This window comes from Somniosus microcephalus, unplaced genomic scaffold (genome assembly GCF_052327205.1).
Source record: "Somniosus microcephalus isolate GS21.2 unplaced genomic scaffold, FLI_Smic_1.0 unresolved_chr1, whole genome shotgun sequence".
Classification (NCBI taxonomy): Eukaryota; Metazoa; Chordata; class Chondrichthyes; order Squaliformes; family Somniosidae; genus Somniosus; species Somniosus microcephalus.
In genome coordinates, this window is record NW_028225179.1 from 6258030 (window position 1) to 6270930 (window position 12901).

Sequence of the window (12901 nt, forward strand, 5' to 3'; positions counted from 1 at the left end):
TAGCAACCCCACCTCCCTTTCCTTCCTGTCTGTCTTTCCTAATTCTCAAATACCCTTGTATGTTTAGTTCCCATTCATGTTATCTTGCAGCCATGTTTCCGTAATGGCTACCAGATCATACCCATGTGTAGTTATTTGCACCGTCAACGCATCAATTTTGTTACGAATGCTGCATGCATTCAGATAAAGAACTTTCAAGTATGTTTTCTGACAATTTATTCCTGCTTTTACCCCTTTTACTACTTTACCTTTATCATTATACATTCTGTCCCTTCCTGACACGCTCTGGTTTTTAATTCCCCCACTGCTACCTTGCTCTATTGCCTTCTCTGCTGTCATTTTTATTTTTCGCTCTCTTAAAACCTCCCCCCCCACTAATTAGTTTAAAGCCCTCTCTACAGCCCTAGTTATTCAATTCACCAGGATTCTAGTCCCAGCACTGGACAAGTGAAGTCCGTCCCAATGGAACAGCTCTCTCCTGTCCCAGTACTGATGCCAGTGTCCCAGGAAGCAAAACCCATTTCTCCCACACCAGTCTTTGAGCCACGCATTTAACTCTCTGATTTTATTTACCCTAGCCAAATTTGCACGTGGGTCAGGTAGTAATCCAGAGATTATTACCCTTGTGGTTCTGCTTTTTAATTTGGCCCCTAGCTGCTCAAACTCCCTCAGCAGAACCTCCTTCCTTGTCCTATCTATGTCGTTGGTACCAACATGGACCACTACAACTGGATCCTCCCCCTCCCACTCCAAGTTTCTCTCTAGCCCAGAGGAGATGTCCTTAACCCTGGCACCGGGCAGGCAACACAGCCTTCGGGACTCTCGCTCTCGGCTGCAAAGAACTCTATCTATCCCCCTAACGATACTATCCCCTACCACTACAACATTTCTTTTAACTCCCCCACTTGAATGGCCCCCCGCTCCACGGTGCTGTGGCCAGGTTGCTCATCCTCCCCGCAGTCCCTGTTCCCATCCTCACAGGGAGTAAGAGCCTCAAACCTGTTGGACAAGAGCAAGGGCTGCGGCTCCTCCAACACTACCTCCTGGATCCCCGTACCTGCCTCACTTCTAGTCACACCATCCTGACCCTGGCCATGGACTACATCTGAATTAATTAATCTAATTGGCGTGACTACCTCCTGATACACAGAGTCCAGGTAACTCTCCCCCTCCCTGATGTGTCTCAGTGTTTGAAGCTCGGACTCCAGCTCTTCAACACGGAGCCGGAATTCCTCGAGCAGCCAACACTTACTGCAAATGTGATCACCGTGAGCATCAATGGTGTCCACCAGCTCCCACATATTGCAGCAGCAACACATCACCTGATCTCCCATTCTATGTAATTAATTAAACTTATTAATATTATTTTTAAATACCCTCTGCCCCGATTCTAGATGATGAATATCGCACCTTAGAAACTATAAACCACAGAGTTTAAGCTTAAAAAGAGAGAAATACTTACCAACCAATCACTTACCCGCTTTCTGGTGACGTCACACTTGGATTACTTTTTACCTCTCTCCTTCCCTCTGACTTCGGAGACTGGAGATTGGTAGGCCTTACCTGGGTCTCTGAAGCCTTTTTAAGCTTCCCGCTCGCGCCTCCCGCCGACACCCACGGTCTGAGGCCTTACCTGGGTCTCTGAAGCCTTTTTAAGCTTCCCGCTCGCACCCCACTCCCCGGTGGTCCAGAAGGGCCCCGGTGTACGCAGTGCTGGGCTCCTCCCCTTTAATCAGGGAGGGAGGTCAGCCATGACGCGGTGATATGTGCCAACGGGCGTGACGCTATTACACAAAGCGCCGTGAAATTCACTGGTAGCACCTCAAGAGGGAGGAGCGCACTTCCAGTAGCACCCCGCCTCCTGCCTGGGGCGCTACCACTGAAATTAATGCGCAGGGGCGCTAAATTTTTCAGAGGGCTAAAATTAGCCCCGGTGATGTTAGCGACCCAAAGCGGGCGCCACCGAATTTCCCCCAAGTGTCTAAATGGACTGGAGGAGCAGAGGGATCCAGGGATACAGTTACACAATCACTAAGAGTAGCGACACACATTAATAAGGCCATTAAAAAAAAAGCACTGGGGTACATTCCTAAAGGAGCCTTCTGTTCTGTGCCTAGGAGATCTGAACCATGGCAGAGCGCGGTTGGGACACGTTTCTCACACCCTCGAGATTAACCCGCATGGCAACTTTGCTGTCAGTGAAGAGAGACAAGAAAGACCAAAGTGCCGTTTGCCCCTCTCAGTGTGGCCCTGAAGGACTGTGTCCAGGCTGGAGTTCTGTTCCCGCCGTACGATCCTCCCCCAGATTGTCCTTTGAGCTCCAGCCAGGTGATGCTAAACACTCAGGTGGGAAAGAAGAAAATCTACAATAATGTGTTTAAAACAAAATTGATTTATTGGACATACATCCAAAATATTAAACTCCAGCCCAGATCCCGGAGTTATTAACATCAGCAGAAACAAACCCAACTGTCAGAATGAACATGGTTCAGTCCTGGATGTGATTAACAGCAGCAACAGAATCCACCCCCTGCAGTCACTTGTGAACTCGCTGGTGTGTCAGGAGGTTGGATGAACGAGTGAATCCCTTCCCACACACGGAGCAGGTGAACGGCCTCTCCCCAGTGTGAACTCGCTGGTGTACAATGAGGTCAGATGATTGCCTGAACCCAGTCCCACAGTGAGAGCACCTGAACGGTCTCTCCCCAGTGTGAACACGTTGATGGCATGTCAGTTCCCAGGAACTTTTAAAGCACTTCCCACAGTCCAAGCAGTTAAAAGGTCTGTCAGTGTGAACTCGCTGGTGTTTCTGAAGGTCAGATGACTGAGTGAATCCCTTCCCACACTCAGAGCAGGTGAACGGCCTCTCCCCAGTGTGAACTCTCTGGTGTCTCAGTAGGTGGGATGAATTAGTGAATCCCTTCCCACACTCAGAGCAGGTGAACGATCTCTCTCCAGTGTGAACTCGCTGGTGTGTCAGTAGGTGGGATGACTGAGTGAATCCCTTCCCACACTCAGAGCAGGTGAACGGCCTCTCACCGGTGTGAACTCGCTGGTGTGTCAGTAGGTGGATTGACTGAGTGAATCCCTTCCCACACTCGGAGCAGGTGAACGGCCTCTCCCCGGTGTGAACACGCTGGTGTGTCTGAATTTCAGATGACTGAGTGAATCCCTTCCCACACTCAGAGCAGGTGAACGGCCTCTCCCCAGTGTGAACTCGCTCGTGCTTCAGCAGGTTGGATGACTGAGTGAATCCCTTCCCACACTCGGAGCAGGTGAACGGTCTCTCTCCAGTGTGAACTCGCTGGTGTCTCAGTAGGTGGGATAACTGAGTGAATCCCTTCCCACACTCCGAGCAGGTGAACGGCCTCTCCCCGGTGTGAACTCGCTGGTGTGTCAGTAGGTGGGTTGACTGAGTGAATCCCTTCCCACACTCTGAGCAGGTGAACGGCCTCTCCCCAGTGTGAGCACGCTGGTGATTCACCAGGTTGGATGAATTAGTGAATCCCTTCCCACACTCAGAGCATGTGAATGGCCTCTCCCCAATGTGAATGCGCTTGTGTCTCGATAGGCCAGAGGATTGGTTGAAGCCTCGTCCACACACAGAACACATGTATGGTTTCTCCCCGCTGTGAACGGTGCTTTTTGCTTCCATGTTCAGAGGCCGATGATATTCAGATCCGATGAGTCGAGTGACTCTGTCAGATCTTGAAGCGATGTTGGGTTTGAGCTTACCATCTGTAAATCCTCCCCTTCCAGTGCCCTGTAAAATTAATATAAAACAGGGAGCGTGAGAGACAACCCACAAGAAAACAAAGGCAGGTTGTGAAATTGAGCTCAATGAATCTGGTCAATTGTGGGGCCGGCACTAGAAAAAAGTGAGCATGAAAGCTGCCGGATTGACATAAAAACCCAACTGGTTCACTGATGTCCTTCAGGGAAGGGAATCCGCCACCTGGTCTGGGCCTACACAAGACTCTGGCCTCTATGGGAGGAGAGAGAGGTGGGAGTGGGAGGGGGCGAAGGAAAGGAACTTTATACATCTGCAACCCGACCAGAACTTTGATAGAACCTCCAAAACCCACAACCTCCACCACCTAGAAGGACAAGGGCAGCTGTTGTATGGGAGCACCATCACCTCCAAGTCCCCCTCCAAGTCACACACCATCCTGACTCAGATATATTCATCGTTGCTGGGTTATAATCCTGGAACTCCTCACCGAACAACATTGTGGGAATACCTTCACTACACGGACTGCAGTAGTTCAAGAAGGTGACTCACCAGCCCCTTCTCAACGGGAAACTGGGGATTGGCAATATTTGCTGCTCTTGCGAGCTACGCCCACATCCCAAGAATGAATTAAAAGAAATCTGTAGCTGTAAACTGGATTAAAAGCCTGTACAGAAATACTTGTTTCTAAAACAATATTCTTTTACATTGTGCGGACAGTGTCTGTGTAACAACCTAATCTCCCTCAAAATCCACCTCCCTTGACAGTCTCACATTGGAAATCGTTGGGTCCTCCTGGGCTCAGAAGTACTGGGGGATAAACCCAGCAGCTTCTCCTCCATCTCCACTCCAGCTCAAACTGATGCACCAGGAAACACCTGCACAGGCGGCCAGGGACCGACTTCCGCATCCAGCGCCCGCCCTGATACAAACCGGCTCTGGATTGGCGGCTCTGGTGTCGATCCAGTTGTGGTTTCTGCTGTCTGGGGGAGGCGCTGCACCCTGGGTTTCCTGGTGCCAGGGCCCTGGCCGCACGTCCACCGGGCCCGGCCGCTCTGATGCTGATTGAGTTTTTTGATGAGGTAACAGAGAGGGTTGATGAGGGCAATGCGGTTAACGTGGTGTACATGGATTTCCAAAAAGGCGTTCAACAAAGTGCCACATAATAGGCTTGCCAGCAAAGTTGAAGGCCATGGAATAAAAGGGACAGTGGCAGCATGGACAGGGAATTGGCAAAGTGACAGAAAACAGAGAGTAGTGGTGAACGGTTGTGTTTCGGACTGGAGGAAGGTACACAGTGGTGTTCCCCAGGGACCACTGCTTTTCTTGATATATATTAATGACTTTGACTTGGGTGTACAGGACAGAGGACATAGACAGGCTGGTGGAATGGGCAGGCACGTGGCAGATGAAATTTAGCGCAGAAACGTGCGAAGTGATACATTTTGGTAGGAAGAACGAGGAGAGGCAATATAAACTAAAGGTTACAATCCTAAAAGGTGGCAGGGCAGATTGAGAAAGTGGATAAAAATGCATACAGGATCCTGTATAAATAGAGGCATAGAGTCCAAAAGCAAGGAGGTTATGATGAACCTTTATAAAACACTGGATCGGCCTCAACTGCACTTTATGAAGAATGTGAAGGCTTTTGAGAGGGTGCAGAAAAGATTTACAAGAATGGTTCCAGGGATAAGGGATGAGGGACTTCAGTTTGGTGGATAGACTGGAGAAGCTGGGGTGGTTCTCCTTAGAGCAGAGAAGGTAGAGAGGAGATTTGATAGAGGTGTTCAAAATCATGAGGTGTTCTGGACAGAGTAGATAGAGAGAAACTGTTCCCATTGGCGGAAGGCTCGAGAACCAGAGGACACAGATTTAAGGTGATTGGCAGAGGAAGCAAAGGCGACATGAGGAAAAACTTTTTTATGCAGCGAGTGGTTAGGATCTGGAATGCACTGCCTGAAAGGGTGGTGGAGGCAGATTCAATCACCGCTTTCAAAAGGGAATTGGATAAGTACCTGAATGAAAAAGAATTGCAGGGTTACGGGGAAAGGGCGGGGAGTGGGACTAGCTGAAGTGGTCTTGCAGAGAGCCGGCACGGGCTCGACGGGCTGAATGGCCTCCTTCTGTGCTGTAACCATTTTATGATTCTATAAAATATTAGAAAGTTTGTTCCACAGAAGCACGAGGTTTATCTGCTTTTATTGATGAATTTAAAAAGTCTCAATTAAAACCTGAGCCAGTGTGTTGTGAGCCAAAGAGCCTTGTGTCCAATGCGGGGAATAAAGGCCCACAGCCTCCCCTGGCCCCGGGTCCTGAACAAGGGACTGGAGAAACTCGCTGCCCTGCGGATCAGACAATCAGCCGGCGCTAGTCCCGCCCCTCGGGCTCCCCGATTGGTTGGAGGACCCGCCGCCGGCTCGCTCCTCCAGCCCCGCCCCGCTCGCTCCCTATTGGTCAGAAGCTCCCGTCAATCAGGCCCTGGGGCCAGGTCACATTTCCCAGGAGATCACGTGCTCTGTCCAACTGACGCCGCTCGGTCCGGGGCCTCGCGGACTCTCGGGTTTTTCTATTTCTCTTTATTCTCTCCCGATCCACCCCTCCCCCCCACCCCGCGCGATTTTCCACCCAATTGGAGCGGAGAAAACTCACTTTGCGTCACCGATCGAGACTCTGGACCCGACACCAAGGCCTTTCCCCGGAATGGCCTGCGCCAACTCCGTCCAGCAGGATCCGAGTGCGCAGGCGCAGCCCCGAGTGGGGGAGGGGGGTTGGCCCCCTCTGGGCATGCGCGGTTGTTGCCCTTGGTGACCGGGAGGGGTCACTGTGCCGGACTCGGTCCGAACCGCCGCTCCCTGTGTGCATGCACGGACTATCGTCTGTCAATCAACCATCAGCCAGAAGAGGTCGCTGGTGAGACCAGTGAAGAAAGAAACACTTGCATTTCTATAGCGCCTTTCACCACCACCGGACGTCCCAAAGTGCTTTACAGCCAATGAAGTACTTTTGAAGTGTAGTCACTGGTGTAATGTAGGAAATGCGGCAGTCAAATAGTGCACAGCAAGCTCCCACAAACAGCAATGTGATAATGACCAGATAATCTATCTTTTTGTTAACTCTGTTTCTCTCTCTACGGATGTTGCCTGGCCTGCTGAGTGTTTCCAGCATTTCCTGTTGTTATTTCAGATTTCCAGCATCCACAGTATTTTGCTATTATCCTTTTGTTACATTGATTGAGGGATAAACATTGGCTAGGACACCGGGGATATTTCTCCTGCTCTTTCCCACATTACAACAGTGACTACACCTCAAAAGTACTTCATTGGCTGTAAAGCACTTCAAGACGTCTGCTGGTCATGAAAGCACTATATAAATGCAAGTCTTTCTTTCTCAAAATAGTGTCATGGGATCTTTTACATCCACCTGAGAGAGCAGACAGGGCCTCAGTTTAATGTCTCATCCGAAAGACGCCACCTCTGACAGTGCCTCAGTACTGCACTGGAGTGTCAGCCTGGATTTTTGTGCTCGAGTCTCTGGAGTGGGACTTGAACCCACAACCTTATGCCTCAGAGGCAAGAGTGCTACCATAGAGTCATAGATTTATACAGCACAGAAAGAGGCCCTTCGGCCCATCGTGTCCGCGCCGGCCATCAAGCCCTGTCTATTCTAATCCCATTTTCCATCACTTGGTCCGTAGCCTTGTATGCTATGGTGCTTCAAGTGCTCATCTAAATGCTTCTTGAATGTTGTGAGGGTTCCTGCCTCTACCACCCTTTCAGGCAGTGAGTTCCAGATTCCAACCACCCTCTGGGTGAAAAAGTTTTTCCTCAAATCCCCTCTAAACCTCCTGCCCCTTACCTTGAAACTATGCCCCCTTGTTATTGACCCCTCTACTAAGGGGAAAAGTTCCTTTCTATCTACCCTATGCCCCTCATAATTTTGTACACCTCAATCAGGTCCCCCCTCAGCCTTCTCTGCTCTAAGGAAAACAACCCCAGCCTGCCCAGTCTCTCTTCATAGCTGAAGCGCTCCAGCCCAGGTAACACCCTGGTGAATCTCCTCTGCACCCTCTCCAATGCAATCACATTCTTCCTATAGTGTGGCAACCAGAACTGCACACAGTATTCCAGCTGTGGCCTAACTAGCGTTTTGTACAGCTCCATCATAACCTCCCTGCTCTTGCCTTCATTAGCCGAGGCATAGAATATAAGTATCCCATATGCCTTCTTAACCACCCTATCTAGCTGTCCTGCTGCCCTAAGGGATCTATGTACATGCACACCAAGGTCCCTCTGATCCTCTGTCCTTCCTAGGGTTCTACCATTCATTGTGTATTCCCTTGTTAGTCCTCCCAAAATGCATCACCTCACACTTTTCAGGGTTAAATTCCATTTGCCACTGTGCTGCCCATCTAACCAACCCGTCTATATTTTCCTGTAGCCTGAGGCTTCCCTCCTCGCTATTTACCACTCCACCAATTTTCGTGTCATCTGCGAACTTACTGATCATACCTCCTACATTCATATCTAAATCATTAATGTACACTACAAACAGCAAAGGACCCAGCACCGATCCCTGCGGTAACCCACTGGACACAGGCTTCCAGTCACAAAACAACCTTTGACCATCACCCTCTGCCTCCTGCCACTAAGCCAATTTTGGATCCAATGTGCCAAATTGCCCTGGATCCCATGGGCTCTTACCTTCTTGACCAGTCTCCCATGTGGGACTTTGTCAAAAGCCTTACTGAAGTCCATGTAGACTACATCAACTGGACTGCCCTCATCCACACACCTCGTCACCCCCATTGAAAAATTCAATCAAATTGGTTGGACATGATCTCCCCCTGACAAAGCCATGCTGACTATCCTTGATTAATCCTTGCCTCTCCAAGTGGAGACTAATTCTGTCCCTCAGAATTTTTTCCAATAATTTCCCTACCACTGATGTTCGGCTCACTGGCCTGTAATTCCCTGGTTTATCCCTACTACTACCCTTCTTGAATAATGGTACTACGTTAGCTGTTCTCCAGTCCTCTGGCACCTCCCCTGTGGTCAGAGAGGTTCTGAAAATTTGTGTCAGAGCCCCTGCAATCTCCTCCCTTGCCTCACACAGCAGCCTGGGATACATCTCGTCTGGGCCTGGGGGTTTATCCACTTTTAAGCCCGCTAAAACCACTAGTACCTCCTCCCTCTCAATACTAATTTGTTCGAGTATATCACAATCCCCCTGCCTGATTTCTATGCCTGCATCGTCCTTCTCCATAGTGAACACAGATGCAAAATATTAATTTAAAACCTCACCTACATCTTCTGGCTCTACACACAGATTGCCACCTTGGTCCCTAATGGGCTCTACTCTTTCCCTGGTTATCCTCTTGCCCTTAATATACTAATAAAACACCTTGGGATTTTCCTTTATTTTGCCTACCAGTGTTTTTTCATGACCCCTCTTCGTTCTAATTTCTTTTTTAAGTACCCCCCTGCACCTTCTGTACTCCTCTAGGGCTTCCACTGTTTTTAGTCCTTTGTATCTGCCAAAAGCCTCCCTTTTTTTCCTAAACCATTCTTGTATGTCCCTTGATGACATCCAGGGTTGCCTGGGCTTGTTGGTCCCACCCTTGACCTTTACGGGAACATGTTGGCGTTGTACTCTCTCTATTTCCTTTCTGAAAGACTCCCACTGCTCTGATGTGGATTTTCCTACAAGTAGCTGATCCCAGTCCACTTTGGCCAGATCCTGCCTTATCATATTAAAATCGGCCTTCCCCCAATTTAGACCCTTTATTTCCGGTCCATCTTTGTCCTTTGCCATAACTACTTTAAATCTCACCAAATTATGGTCACTGTCACCAAAATGCTCTCCTACTAACCCTTCTACCACTTCCCCTGCTACATTCCCTCGAATTAGGTCCAGTACCGCCCCCTCTCTTGTAGGACTTTCTACATGTTGGCTGAAAAAGCTCTCCTGGATGCACTTTAAGAATTCTGCACCCTCTAAGCCTTTCACACTCTGACTATACCAGTTAATATTGGGGAGGTTGAAATCCCCAACAATTATTACCCTATTATTTCTACACTTCTGAGATTTGCCTACATATCTGTTCCTCTATCTCCCCCTTACTGTTTGGGGGCCGATAGTACACTCCCAGCAAAGTGCTTGCCCCCTTTTTGTTTTTAAGTTCTACCCATATGGCCTCATTAGAGGAACCTGCTAAGGTATCATCCCTCCTTACAGCAGAAATTGACTCCTTGATTAATATTACTAACCTGATTATTGGTCAACTCTTGGAGCATTCACATTTAATAAATCTCCGGGAGAAGGAGTCGCTTCACTTGCACTGGTTCCTGGGGCGTGATCACCTTCCCCAGGAGCAGGGCCTTGACCCTGACTTTGTTCACTTGCACTGGTTCCTGGGGCCTGATCACCTTCCCCAGGAGCAGGGCCTTGATTCTGGGGGTGTTTTATTGCACCACTTGGTGTACTTGAGAAGAGCCCCATCAGGGCGAGTGCGGGAGAGTCAGGGGGTGAGTGCGGGAGGGTCAGGGGGCGAGTGCGGGAGGGTCAGGGGGCGAGTGCGGGAGGGTCAGGGGGCGAGTGCGGGAGGGTCAGGGGGCGAGTGCGGGAGCGTCCATCTCCAGGACCAGTGTGTATCTGAGTCAATTGGACTCTCTCTGACCTTTCTCCCCAGTCCATCTCCAGGCCCAGTGTGTATCTGAGTCAATGGGACTCTCTCTGACCTTTCTCCCCAGTCCATCTCCAGGACCAGTGTGTATCTGAGTCAATGGGACTCTCTCTGACCTTTCTCCCCAGTCCATCTCCAGGACCAGTGTGTATCTGAGTCAATGGGACTCTCTGACCTTTCTCCCCAGTCCATCTCCAGGACCAGTGTGTATCTGAGTCAATGGGACTCTCTCTAACCTTTCTCACCCGTCCATCTCCTGGACCAGTGTGTATCTGAGTCAATGGGACTCTCTCTGACCTTTCTCCCCAGTCCATCTCCAGGACCAGTGTGTGTCTGAGTCAATGGGACTCTCTCTGACCTTTCTCCCCAGTCCATCTCCAGGACCAGTGTAAATCACAGCGTCAGCGGGAATCTCGAGCGGCAGAGCGGGGCTATAAAAGGCCCCAGAGACCAGGTAAGGCCTCACAGCGTCGGCGGGAATCTCGAGCGGCAGAGCGGGGCTATAAAAGGCCCCAGAGACCAAGTGAGGCCTCACAGCATCGGAGGGAATCTCGAGCGGCAGAGCGGGGCTATAAAAGGCCCCAGAGACCAGGTAAGGCCTCTCAGTGTTGGCGGGAATCTCGAGCAGCAGCGGAGCTATAAAAGGTTCCAGATACCAGGTAAGGCCTCAGTGTCGGCGGGAATCTCGAGCGGCAGAGCGGGGCTATAAAAGGCCCCAGAGACCAGGTAAGGCCTCAGTGTCGGCAGGAATCTCGAGCGGCAGAGCGGGGCTATAAAAGGCCCCAGAGACCAGGTAAGGTCTCAGAGCGTTGGCGGGAAACTCGAGCGGCAGAGCGGGGTATAAAAGGCCCCAGAGACCAGGTAAGGCCTCACAGCATCGGCGGGAAACTCGAGCGGCAGAGCGGGGCTATAAAAGGCCCCAGAGACCAGGTAAGGCCTCAGTGTCGGCAGGAATCTCGAGCGGCAGAGCGGGGCTATAAAAGGCCCCAGAGACCAGGTAAGGCCTCACAGCGTCGGCGGGAATCTCGAGCGGCAGAGCGGGACTATAAAAGGCCCCAGAGACCAGGTAAGGCCTCACAGTGTCGGCGGGAATCTCGAGCGGCAGAGCGGGGCTATAAAAGGCCCCAGAGACCAGGTAAGGCCTCACAGCGTCGGCGGGAATCTCGAGCGGCAGAGCGGGGCTATAAAAGGCCCCAGAGACCAGGTAAGGCCTCACAGTGTCGGCGGGAATCTCGAGCGGCAGAGCGGGGCTATAAAAGTCCCCAGAGACCAGGTAAGGCATCACAGCGTCGGCGGGAATCTCGAGCGGCAGAGCGGGGCTATAAAAGGCCCCAGAGTCCCAGGTAAGGTCTCACAGTGTCGGCGGGAATCTCGAGCGGCAGAGCGGGGCTATAAAAGGCCCCAGAGACCAGGTAAGGCCTCACAGCGTCGGTGGGAATCTCGAGCGGCAGAGCGGGGCTATAAAAGTCCCAGAGACCAGGTAAGGCCTCACAGCGTCGGCGGGAATCTCGAGCGGCAGAGCGGGGCTATAAAAGTCCCAGAGACCAGGTAAGGCCTCACAGCGTCGGCGGGAATCTCGAGCGGCAGAGCGGGGCTATAAAAGGCCCCAGAGACCAGGTAAGGCCTCACACCGTCGGTGGGAATCTCGAGCGGCAGAGCGGGGCTATAAAAGTCCCAGAGACCAGGTAAGGCCTCAGTGTGTCGGCGGGAATCTCGAGCGGCAGAGCGGGGCTATAAAAGGCCCCAGAGACCAGGTAAGGTTTACCAGTCTCCGAACTCGGAACTCGGAGGGAAGGAGAGAGGTAAAAAGTAATCCAAGTGTGACATCACCAGAAAGCAGGTAAGTGATTGGTTGGTAAGTATTTCTCCCTTTTTAAGCTTAAATCTCTTTGGTTTATAGTATCTAAGGTGTGATATTCACCATCTACAATCGGGGCAGAGTGTATTTAAGAATAATATTAATAAATGTAATTAATTACATAGAATGGGAGATCAGGTGATGTGTTGCTGCTGCAATATGTGGGAGCTGGTGGACACCATTGATGCTCACAGTGATCACATTTGCAGTAAGTGTTGGCTGCTCGAGGAATTCCAGCTCCGTGTTGAAGAGCTGGAGTCCGAGCTTCAAACACTGAGACACATCAGGGAGGGGGAGAGTTACCTGGACTCTGTGTATCACGAGGTATTCACACCAATTAGATTAATTAATTCAGATGCAGTCCGTGGCCAGGGTCAGGATGGTGTGACTAGAAGTGAGGCAGGTACGGGGATCCAGGAGGTAGTGTTGGAGGAGCCGCAGCCCTTGCTCTTGTCCAACAGGTTCGAGGCTCTTACTCCCTGTGAGGATGGGAACAGGGACTGCGGGGAGGATGAGCAACCTGGCCACAGCACCGCGGAGCGGGGGGCCATTCAAGTGGGGGGAGTTAAAAGAAATGATGTAGTGGTAGGGGATAGTATTGTTAGGGGGATAGATAGAGTTCTTTGCAGCC

The 12901-nt window shown here is 50.9% G+C and overlaps 1 pseudogene; it reads right to left on the minus strand.

Annotated features, from left to right (window-relative positions):
- Positions 1-2371: 2371 nt before the first annotated feature.
- LOC147093354 (uncharacterized) overlaps positions 2372-12901 on the minus strand; it is a 92931-nt pseudogene continuing 82401 nt past the window's right edge.